This window comes from Mesoplodon densirostris, chromosome 4 (assembly GCF_025265405.1).
Source record: "Mesoplodon densirostris isolate mMesDen1 chromosome 4, mMesDen1 primary haplotype, whole genome shotgun sequence".
Taxonomy (NCBI): domain Eukaryota; kingdom Metazoa; phylum Chordata; class Mammalia; order Artiodactyla; family Ziphiidae; genus Mesoplodon; species Mesoplodon densirostris.
In genome coordinates, this window is record NC_082664.1 from 85,555,728 (window position 1) to 85,568,125 (window position 12,398).

The window sequence follows — 12,398 nt, forward strand, 5'->3', positions numbered from 1 at the left end:
AAACATTGGTTGAAGGACCGAAAAGTGCCATGCCTTTGAGAAGCCAGAGCAAAGATTCCAGTGCCACCTCCTACCCCAGCCCCACACATTCCCTGGGGCTTTGAGGATACCCTGGAGCAAAAGCTCTAGAGCACTGGGTTACAAAGAAGTCGACAATCCACTGGGGGTAGGGAATAAATAAACTTTGTTTTTAATTGCTAAAATAAAATTTAACCCACATAATGTAGGGATTGACAGCATTACATGTATATAATTTATAAATATATGAAAATCTGGGGATGCTGCCCCTCAATTTTTTGCTGATTGTCTGGAAACCACTTCTCTAGGTCCCTGATATAGACTGATGTTTCTAATTGATGAACAGGGTCTCCCTCAGCCTCCAGCTACTTTCTTCCCTCAGTTCAGGGGACCCTCAATAAATGTATTAATAAATAACAGGTTGCAGTTGGGATCCTGAGGAAGGCTGGACTAAAGGGAGATTAGCTCTGCTAAGGGCAATCTGAGGGCTGTGAATGTAATAGGGAAGAGCCTTTGTATTCTACCACTAGTTAATCACTACAGGGATGTTGCCTATAAGCTTAAATTATACCTACTGGCCCATCTCTGGGAACCCTGCCTCCCGGGTAATGAGTGTTAAGCTAAAATACCTTTGTTTAGCTCACAGAAAACATCCCAACCAGACCCACCTGTGAATGGCTGCAGGAAGAAAGAAATTAACACATCCCCTACAGAATCTGGGGAATCCTGACTTTACCTCCTCCCCTTTTAGTATAAAAGTAGCCTGAATTCTAACTCAGGGAAGATGGTTCTTTAGGACATTAGTCTGCCATCTTCTCAGTCTACTGGCTTTCCAAATAAAGTTCCTATTCCTTACCCCAACACCTCGTCTCTTGATTGATTGGCCTGTTGTGAGGCAAGCAGTAGGAGCTTGGCCTCGGTAACATGAATTGGAGCACTGGCCACAAGCATCTGTGTGTTTAAATCACATCTATTTTTGAGCTCACTCCTAGCAGAAGAGTCAAAATTTACGTTCTGACCCCCAAGTAAATTTTCAGTCTTAGTCATGAAATTGGGGCATCGTACCCCAGGAGTGCTCAAAAGGAGTTGTGAATCAAGTGTAAGAGAATCCATTTTCTGATCCTCAGTTTTCTATGCTCTCTTTCCTAAAAGCAATCTTCCTAAAAATGCACCTAAGACAAGCCATCCCCTTTCTCATAAAGAGGGCTTTAAGAGAGACAGCTACACTGCTCACCCATTTTGACCCACACTGTGGGCACTGCATTGTGGAGTAGGTATGAGAACTCTCAGGATGGGGTAACAAGTCTTTTTGTAAGTCAGGTGGTTTACAATCTTTGCTTCCAACAAAATTGAAGGAGATGCTAATCAAACTGTCAGCAGATCATTAAAAACAATATGATAATAATGATATTAGGCATACAACTTGGAAGAAGTTCAAAGAATTGAATGACATTCCTATGCCAAAACTCATTGGTTTCCATATATTTACTTACTTATGTGAAAAATGTTTCTCAATGTTTAAATCTATAAAAATAGGGACTTCCCTGGTGGCGCAGTGGTTAAGTATCTGCCTGCCAATGCAGGGGGCATGGGTTTGAGCCTTGGTCTGGGAAGATCTCACATGCTGCAGAGCAGCTAAGTCCGTGCGCCACAACTACTGAGCCTGCTCTCTAGAACCCGTGACACACAACTACTGAGCCCGCGTGCCACAACTACTGAAGCCCACACGCCTAGAACTGGTGCTCCGCAACAAGAGAAGCCACCGCAATGAGAAGCCCGTGCACCACAACGAAGAGTAGCCCCTGCTCACCGCAACTAGAGAAAGCTCGCACACAGCAACGAAGACCCAACACACCCAAAAATAAACCAACAAACAAATAAATAAATAAATCTATAAAAATAAAACGTGGGAATGAAATAGATGCTGAACCTTCAGTCTAACAGTAAGTCAAAGTCGTTCACATATAGATGCACTAACTGGGAAGAAAATGCCCCTGCCACCTGATTAAAAGATATATTTCCAATAAAATTTACTTTTTACGTTTAACAGTTGTTTATCAAATTTTATAATTATTTACATGGCTCTGATCAATCAAGTATTAATCATTGTGACAACAACTAAAACCATAACAAAAATTGTTAGCTAAGGAAGTTTTAACTTAAAATTTTTTATTGATATATTACTCAATAGAAGATTTTCATTCATAAAAAATACATTATATTAGGATAAAATCTATAACAGGAGTAGAATGGAAATACAAGCTCACGGAGGGAAAGAAACAATGTAAACTTCCAGTTGTTGAAAAATTAGAATCTGCTTCCCTATTTTTTAAATGGATAATGGAGGATATCAAATTGCTAGGATATTTAGATTCCACTGGACATTTAAAAGAGATTTTAAATTTTTTGTTTTGAAGTGTCAATATCCATTTTTCTTTGAATTTTCATGGCTCTAATATAAAATCAAATGAAGGCACATGGAAAGTGAAAACAAATCAATGCTCATAAAATGCTAGAAAGGATATCCTTTGGAACTATTTAAACTCGCAATGAAAAATTTTAAATGCCAACTTAAAAAATACAAGAGGGGGCTTCCCTGGTGGCGCAGTGCTTGAGGGTCCGCCTGCCGATGACACGGGTTCGTGCCCCAGTCTGGGAAGATCCCACATGCCGCGGAGGAGCTGGGCCCGTGAGCCATGGCCGCGGAGCCTGCGCGTCCGGAGCCTGTGCTCCGCAACGGGAGAGGCCACAGCAGTGAGAGGCCTGCGTACCGCAAAAAAAAAAAAAAAAAAAAAAAAAAAAATACAAGAGGGTATGTAATGTAAACAATTCCTTTAGAGGACTTGAAGGCCACTGTCTGGGAGTTAAGGGTCCAGTGTCTACAGCGCCTGCTCCCACCCCTAAGGTCCCGGTCGGCCTCTGGAAATGCATCTGTCCTGCTCTGCCTTTACAGGGAATCTTTGGTGTGGCCCCCAAAAAACAAAAAAAAACTTAAAAAACAAACAAAAACTCCTCCCCAGCATGCCCTGCCCTGGGGCTCTGGATGCCGCCATCCTGTCCACCCAGCCCACTGGGCTCAGCCAGCCCTCCGCCCCTCCCTCCCCCTCCGCCCTGCCTGCCGTCCAGGTCACCTCCTCCCAGCCCCCGCTGTCCAGCCCTGGAGTAAATAAACCACCGGGCAGGGACCCAGACAATGGGCCTTGGCTAGGAGTTAATGGGCTGGGCCTCTGGCGTTAGCCGAGTGTGACCGGAGCTGGCAGGGGGCCTGGCCCGGCGCCAGCATCGATTACGACTAGACGGAGCCAAGGCAGACTTGGCACGGGCGGGCCCCACAGCTGGCAGATTCAGTCACCCTGGCCACGAGGGCATGAGTCCTGCCCCGGGGGGCCGCTGCCACCAGCTGGCCGGGCTCCAGCCAGCTGCGTCACTGCCAGTGGGGAAGGGCCGCCCATTGAGCCTCCAGACCCTCGGCCCTGACCTTTGGTCCTGCCCACGGGACTGTCCCTGATAGAGCCTCTTCTTCCAGCCCCAGGCTGCCTCGGAGGCTGCTCTGTGGCCCCAGAGACCAGGGGTGGGGGGTGGAGGTGGAGTGAGGGCTAGGGGGTGGGACAGCAGCGAGGATGAGGACTAAAGGAAGCTGCTCAGCTTGGCTGGTGTCTGTCAGCGGGAAGAGCAGGTGAAGCAGCCCCCGCTTCTGCTCTCCAGATGGAGGCTTTCTCTTCCTGTCCCTCGAAAACCCTGCGGGGCCACTGGGCTCTGCTCCACATCAGAAACCCCACCCTGAAGTGGGATGGGAGGGGAGGCAGGGGAGCCAACCTGAGGGTTCTGTCTCAAGCCTTGCTGCTACGAAGCTGTTCGCACTGCAGTTTACAAGCGGGGCTTAGCTGGGGGGAAGGGAAATTCTTTGCTTTTTTAAGTTGACTTCTAGCTCCCAGACTCCCTTTGGATGCTCTCCCCCGGGCAGTGAAGTACAGTATAACCCTTCATCCCTGCGTGTGTCTCCATCTCAGGTTGGCTCCTGAGCCTATTCCGAGGAGATCTGTTGGTCTCACAGACTTGCTGATTTGGCCTGATGTCAGGGAAGAGATCATTCCACTGGGCAGAATCCCCAAATTTTAGGGGATGGTTAGTCCATCTCTCCACTGAGGGTTCCAGAAAAAAAAAGCCCAGAGAGAGAAAACACCTGGCTATGTGCCCAGAGTGACAGTCCCTGCTTCCTGAGGCCCCAGGTGGAGAGCAAGGAGGTCAGGTCCTGCAACGGCCTAATGGTCCCACATCCTCAGAGCTGCAGGTGCACAGGTGCATCCCAGCCCAGGAGGCAATGATAATCCTGCCCCACCCGTTCGTTACCCAGAGAGAGAGGTTGAAATGGGGAGTGAGAAAGGCATTTGAAACAGACCTCCAAGAGCAGAGGAAAAGCAGCGAGCTCTCATGCCACCTCTAGTTCTCCCTCTAACCCTCAGTTTCCCTCGCTTCCCTCCTCAAGCTCTGGGACCAGATCCGCTACTTTTCCGTGAGCTGTTCTCAGACGGAGCCTGATAGTGCAATGACTGACTAGCTGAGAGTGGGTGGGCTGGGGGGATGGGAGGATGGGGGATGGGAGGGGGATGGGGGATGGGAGGAGGATGTGTGATCCACCTAATGACGCCAGCTCTCATAACACTGGGGACGTGCAGCCTCTGAACTATGAAAGACAGATGCACTGACAATTAAGAAACAAACTGGTCTGGGACTTCCCCGGTGGCACAGTGGTTAAGAATCCGCCTGCCAGTGCAGGGGACACGGGTTTGAGCCCTGGTCCGGGAAGATCCCACATGCTACGGAGCAACTTAAGCCCATGCACCGCCAACTACTGAAGGCTTCATGCCCTAGATCCCGCGCTCTGCAACAAGAGAAGCCACCGCAATAAGAAGCCCGCGCACCTCAATGAAGAGTAGCCCCCTCTCATGGCAACTAGAGAAAGCCCTCGTGCAGCAACGAAGACCCAGCGCAGCCAAAAAATAAAATAAAATAAAATAAAAATAAAAATAAAAAAAGAAACAAACTAGTCTGGACTCCGGATGAGAAATGTCCAGACATTTTGGACAAAGGGAGGAAGAGAGGAATGGTGGGAGAGATGACTTTTCTATAAAAGAAATATGGACATTTGATGGAGAAATAGAAACACATACAATTCTTTTTTTCCCTCACTACACTTACTTTTTTAGTGTCCTTGGAGGACCTACAAAAATCACTTAGGTCGTTTAGTAACATAAAATGTGCTATACATAACTTGGCTCATAAAATTGTCACCTTTGTTATATGGTTTTAGAAATGAGAAGGCCTGTTAAAAAGTTAAAAACGTGTTGTTAATGGAGTGCATTTACTTTTCCCTAACATTTTTTAAAACCAAAAGACTCCTCAGGGAGTTTGATTTTTTTTTCACCCTGCCGTTCACCTCTACAGCCTGGACTCATCCTTTTGGCGTCTGTTTACACAGGAGATGGCAGACCTTTCACTCTGGATAACCTCACACCCAGGGCTGGCTTCATGGGTGTGTGACCCGAGCAGTCACACAGGGCCCTAGACATGTTTAGAAGGGCCCTGCACTTGGTTTAATAGTCTGTTGTCACCATCTTAAATTTTTTCATCATGTTTTAACAAGGGGCCCGCATTTTCATTTTGCACTGGGTCCCACAAATTACATATCAGGTTCTTCTCACAACCCACCAGTCCCCCTGCCTGAGGCCGACGCTGACCTTCCGCATCCAGGTCCCTCATTGCTGGGCCTCATCAGCACAGAATCTCCCCAGCACCCCGGATGGTCTTGCCCTCGCTTAACTCTTGCCCTCGCTTAACTCTCCTTCTATGCCGCCGGCCCCTGCATTCCTCCCCGGATCCTCCACTGTCCCCAGACAGCTCATCGGCATCTATGTCTTACATCCCCCCTTTCCTCTGGCTCTGGTGATGCCAGGAACCCGACGGCACTGTGAGCCTGTTTCCAGCCTGGGGTCAGTTTGAGCAGCCAGGCTTGCTCACCACACCAGCTGGGGTTCCCCTCCAGAAGCATGCCTCACGCAGAGCGGGCAGCCTTCAAAGGAGCCATGCCTTCCTGGTTGCTGCCTTCGCATCCTGATCCAGTCTGATGGTGTTTTTGCAGTTTTCCTGTCAGCTTGGGGGGAGAAGTTCAAAGAGACTCTGTCTTCCTTTCTGGCTTCCTTTCCAGACGGAGCAGCTTTCTCTCGGCGTCTCCCCTGCCCCACCTCTCTCGAGGAAATTGGTGTCTTTCCCGCTCCCTCCCTCCCCCAAAAAGGTTCATTCCTGAGGGTTATCCTGAAAACAGGTATGGCGGGGAGGGGAGAATCCGAAGCACAAGGCAGGTCAGAGGTCAGCCAACACCCTGGCTTGGGGGTCGCTTTGCCAACGCTCTCCTATGGAGTTAGACACTCGGAGGGTTAGAGAGGAAGAAGGAGGGAAAGTGAGCTCCTGGGGCTGGAAGAACATTAGCACCTCTCATAAGAGCACCTGCATCACCAGTTCTGAAAGAAGGTGATGAATTGTTCATAACTTGCTTCTGGACATACTTCCTAGGGGCCAGTGACCAACAGGGGTTTGCCTGACCTGCTGCCTTCCTGCTGGTGAAGCTTTCCAGGGAAGCTATTCACTAGGAAGAACCTTGGATCCCAGGGGTCTTGGAAGGGGCCTCTGAGCCCAGAATGTGTGGCAGGCACTCCCAGCCCCGACTGGGAGTTTCCCGGTTCTCCAGAGGCATACGTGTTGCTCAGCACTGAACCAATCTAACTCCTCCAGAAGACCTAGTACAGTGCTCAGGGAAGTGTGCATGCACAATTAATGTCACGCCTCCATCCCTGCTCTCCCTCTTTCCTCCTCTAACTGTTAAGATGGGTCAACAGGACCTGGGGGTAGAAGCGCCTGCCTGCCGTTCCCATGCCAGCCATCACCACTCACTGCAGGAGAGACTGCCAGGCCCAAGGACAAGCCCAGGGCTCCGAGTCTACCCTTCCAGATCAGCACTGAAGCCAGCTAGATGCAGCCTGTGCACTGTCCCCGAAGCTGGGGACAGGAATATATAAGTAGGGCTGTGAGCAGGCCAGGAGACAAGGTGCACAGTAGGCCCAGCATCAGCAGAGGCACTCTCTGAAAATCTAAATCCCAAAAGGGTCAAGGGAACTGGTTTCCAGAGAGGCTCCAAAGAATAAGCCTTGTGGAGAAGATTCCAATGGCGGAGGAATATCTACTGGGGCTCTGGAGAAAGAGGGGAGGCACCGTGGGTCAGGAGAAGGACAGAGGAGCACATGAGGGCACTCAGCAAAAGTTACTTCTCGCCCCCCAAAAGGGAAGAGGAGTAAGGGTGGAAATTTCCTCTAAGCAAGACTGTCAAGCTGCCTAGTAAAAGCGGAAGGGGAAAGAGGTACACAGGGCAGGAAAATCACACCATCAGAATCAAAGTGATTCACTTTGAGCCTGGTGAGGAGAGAAATGAAGTACAGGGTGAAATTTTAGCCACCTTAGTCAATCGTATGACCCAGTAGTGCTGGGGACTTTGCTCACAGAATTAATGCAAATGGACGTGGAATACCCTTTGTGGCCAGAAATGGTGAGCTGTGCACAAATTATGTGCCCTTCCATAGCATGCAGGTGATGCTGGGAAGTGCCCACCCAGCCGGGGACTCTATCCCCGAGCCCCACTTGCATAAGCGTGGTACTGTGTGACTAGTGCTCACTAAAGGGAAATGAATGGAGCCGGTGTGTGTCATTTCCAAGTTGATGTTAAGAAGCAGATGTGCCTTCTTCACCCTCTCTTTCCCCATCTGTAGTGGCTTTTGAAGGTACATGCTGAAGTTGGCTGAGTGACAAGCTAGAAGGAGCCTGGATCCCTGAATCACCCATCAAACACCCACATTAGGCAGCTGTGTGAGTGAGAAATAAACTTTTTTGTGTTAAGCCTTTGAGATTTGGCCAGGGCCGGGGGGCGGGGTGGGGGGTTGTGTGCTATATAATATAGCAGTTAGCATTCCTGATATCTCTGACCCAGATGTTGCACTTATAGAAATCATCAGAGATGCAAAGATTTAGACAGCCTAAGAAGAATGAGCAAAACCTCAAATGGTTATAATCTCAGTGAACACTGCACCAAGCTCTGAAATTATGGGAATGGGAAGTGGGCAGCTGAGGAGAAAAGATAGACTGGGCAATTGCACTGTAGTACAAGTACTAATAGTTGTGATAGGAATAAGGAAGAACAGCAGTTGAGAAGAAAATAAGAAAACGGATCAACAAGGCTGGTGGTTAACAAGTGCGTAAACTGAACCCTCTGTGCAAGCATTTTTTTTTTTTTTTTTTTTTTTTTGTGGTACGCGGGCCTCTCACTGTTGTGGCCTCTCCCGTTGTGGAGCACAGGCTCCGGATGCGCAGGCCCAGCGGTCACGGCTCACGGGCCCAGCCGCTCCGCGGCACATGGGATCCTCGCGGACCGGGGTACGAACCCGCGTCCCCTGCATCGGCAGGCGGACTCTCAACCATTGCGCCACCAGGGAGAAGCCCCTGTGCAAGCATTTTGAGAGAGGTTGGTGAACAGATCCTGCCATGGAAATACTTTGTTAATTGCAGTCAGGGGTACTCAGCATTTTTTCCTAAGAAATCCTTTGACGTATGATTAAATTACCAAGGTCTCTTTTACCTTTTATATCTAGATTTCTCCAGCCCAAATATCCCAACATTAGTGTTTTCATGAATCTGAAGACTTTTCTTCTCTTGCTCATAAGTGATACTTCTCACCATCCTCTCTGGCCCCAGGCAGTGATGGTACTATTTCTAGAGTAAGTACTGGAAGTTATGTCTGAAATATACTATATTTGTATACTGTTTTCAAATTGCTTTCACATACAGTTTCAATATATTGCAGAATTGTAATCCCTACTTCAAACAGAATCTTCCAGACTCGCAACACTCATATACACCAGAGTTGATTTTCAAAGCTTTATCATTTCATTTTTTTGAAATAGTGATCTCAAATGTGGGCAGAAAGTGAAAAAAAGAAAAGAAAAATTTCCCCCCCCTTGGTAACTATGTGAGTCAGGATAGGCTAGGGTATGCTGCAGTAATAAAGTAACTCTGAACGCAGTGGACACAAAAAGGCTTCTTTCTTTCTTAAGCTATGTGCTCATTCCAGGTTGGCCAGGGGCTCTTCTCCACATAGCCCTCAGGGACCCAGGGTGACAAAGGTTACACCATGCTGTAGCTGCACTACCCGGAACAAGAGTCCTCCTCAATCACTGGAACAAGGGAAGAGAATAAAAAATGGCTCACGCATATTTTCTACCCCCGCCTGGAGGTGACACAGCATTTCTGCTTCTATTTCACTGCTCAGAAATTGTCACATGGCCCCCCTAATACACAGGACTAAATACAGTTTTTAGTGAGCACCACTGTCTTTGCCATAATTACTATGTCTTCTCCCATGCCGTCTGCCATTTCCTCTCTGGGACTGACTGTTTTCTATTCATCTTTACGTACATACGATAATCTAACTTTATGAGATTGCACTAAGACAGGGACAGCAAACATGTACTGTCATTTCCTCCGCCCATGCCCAGTAGACAGTGCTGATTGCTCGTAGCACTCTTTTCTGCTACGTCCAGATGTAGCATCAGAATCCTTCCCAACACAGGTGGCTGCCACTTTCTCAGTGTCATCACTAGAGATGAAACTTATCCGCCACTCTCAGTTTATGGAATTTCACTGACCCCTAGGACACAGAACTTGGTTTCCTTGAGCTCCACCTCCATTGCTTTCTTTGGGGATGGACATGAGACCAACAGACACTTGATCATTTCTGTTATCTATACTGTTTACAAATACCTAATCTGGGCCTCCAGTGTTACCAGCAATTTCAGGCTCTGGTATTTTCCCTTCAACTTCTACCACTTTGATCAGGGTAAGAACAATCAGAGGAAACTTGACTTCCTTCACAGCTAACATGGGCTAACACAAAGACTGAACGAAAAGAAATCTTTAGGGAAAAACAGAAATGCAAGTCCTTCTGACCCAGAACTTTGAAATGGATCAGTCCAGCCCTCCTCTCCAGAAGCCTCTAAAGCTTCACAAGTCACTCCCCTAAACCAAGGAAGGGAATCTTTCTTTCCTATCATCAGTGACATGGAGCAAAGAGAATGTCTTTCATTAAATTATAAATTAAAAAAGAAAGATAATATCCCTTTCCTTAAGAATTTTAAAAAGTAGGATCACAGGGCCTCCCTGGTGGTGCAGTGGTTAAGAGTCCGCCTGCTGATGCAGGGTATACGGGTTCGTGCCCCGGTCTGGGAGGATCCCATATGCCGCGGAGCGGCTGGGCCCGTGAGCCATGGCCGCTGGGCCTGCGCATCCGGAGCCTGTGCTCCGCAACGGGAGAAGCCACAACAGTGAGAGGCCCGCATACAGCAAAAAGAAAAAAAAAAAAAAAAAGTAGGATCACAAAAAGAAAATCCAGAATGTCCTTTCTCTCAGCTGTTAAAACTCTGCTCACCATTTTCTGTTTCTTGCAAGCTTTATCCCGAGCCCCTGGGGTCTCTGGTAAGAGACACTTTAGAAAATAGAGAAGTTGGGGCAGGCTGCTGGCTTGCTTGTGTTTTGGGGTTTTTTTGTTTTGTTTTTTGTTTCCCTCTAAGTCATTTCCCAAAACTTCTTAAAGTCCTCATGTTATACAAAGTGAAGATTTGTTCTCTTACACCATTAGTGGAGAAGTCTCTCCAGACAGAAGTTTCACTACTGTTGCTGTTTGGAATTGGCTCAGCAGACGTAAACAGGGTCATCCGGGGCCAAAGAGGGTGGGTGTTTAGTTTTAAAGCTCTGGGGTTAAGAGTGAAAGCATGTGACTCTAGCCTGGCCAGAAACAGAGAAGCCTTTGTGTGCAAGGAGCAAGCGACTGGCAGTCCTGAGGCTAAACACAGGGGGAGCGGGGAAAGAGAGCGCTGACACAGGTTTCAAGGGTCTAATAGGATGCCACTGGAGGGAGGTTAACTCTTCGTGTCAGGCTCCCAGGCTTCCATGGGGAGAGCTTCTGTCTGTGGCTCACGGTAGAGCAAACAACTTCAAAAAAATAAATAGAGCTTCCTTGGCTTGCAAAGGGACACAGTACTCTTGTAGCCAGTGTGGAGAAGAGGCAGGCTGAAGCAACTGGAAGCAAGAGCAGTGTCCATGGGGAGAGTTTTTGATAGATCATACGACAAAACTTCCTTGGAGTCCCGGCGTCTAAACACTGCAGGCTGTTCCTGTGCCAATGCTCCCCCCAGTTCCTCCCCCTTCTCATCCTGGATGGCTGGGATGAACCAGAGAAGACAACAGGACAGCCTGGACCACATCTCCCCCTCATTGCCCCTCCTCCAGAGGAGGAGGGTTGGCTCTGCAGAAGGAAGGCTGGCAGGCTGCTGACTCAGCCCACCCTGGCTGCACCCTCAGGAACCAGCAGCCCACGGCAGCATCATTCACCAAGGTGCTGGGGACCCACGGATACTTGGTGGGCTTGGGCTCTGATCACGGCCAACACTGAGCCTCGCCCACCATCCTGTACTGCTCACAGCCCGCCTGCCCAGGGCCGGCGTGCCCTTTCCCTGACCCCACCTCTGCCCAGAAATCACTGCATTCAATCTTACTAAAGTGAGCAAGTCAAGTTTCCTGAAAGTCTGCAAAAATCTGACTTCCAGACTTTGGCAGGGGAGGAAAAGGAAACAAGATTCATTTTTCCACTTAAAGCCTGGACCCACGGGACTCAGGAGGAGTTCAGAAATAAATATGGCAGAGGATGGCGTATCTCACTGAACATCGTCACATCAGTTCTCATTCCATTCCTCCCATTGTTATTCGTCACTCCTTCCTTCCACAAAGATTGCTGAGCATCGTGCAAGTGTCAGGTTCTTTGCTAGATAGTGGGGATATAGTGGTGAATGAGACAGACCAGTTCCTGCCACCAAGAGTCTTCCCAGGCAAGCACAGAGCCATTCACATGCTAATCAAGAAAATGCTGATCAACATGCTGGGTAAATGGTGGCTGCCAGCGGTGAGAGGTGGTCCTGATGGAATGACATCCATTCTTACAGGTGCATTTCAATTTCCCCAGTTGATGAAATGTCACCAGCTCTTCTCTACATTTCAGGAGGGGGATCACTGAAATTAGGTATATGGCAACAGCAGCAGCATATTAAGGCAGTAGTGAGCCTTAGTGCTCTGGCCAAAGGCTCACTGACCCCAGGTTTGATCTACCAGACTCGGCGCTGATCTACCAGACTGTGGTCACTGTTTAAAACAGTACTCAGCCCACTTGAGTGTGTGTTTGTGTGTGTGTACAGTCCCTGTAAAATTTGTACGTGGTGCTCAAGGGCACT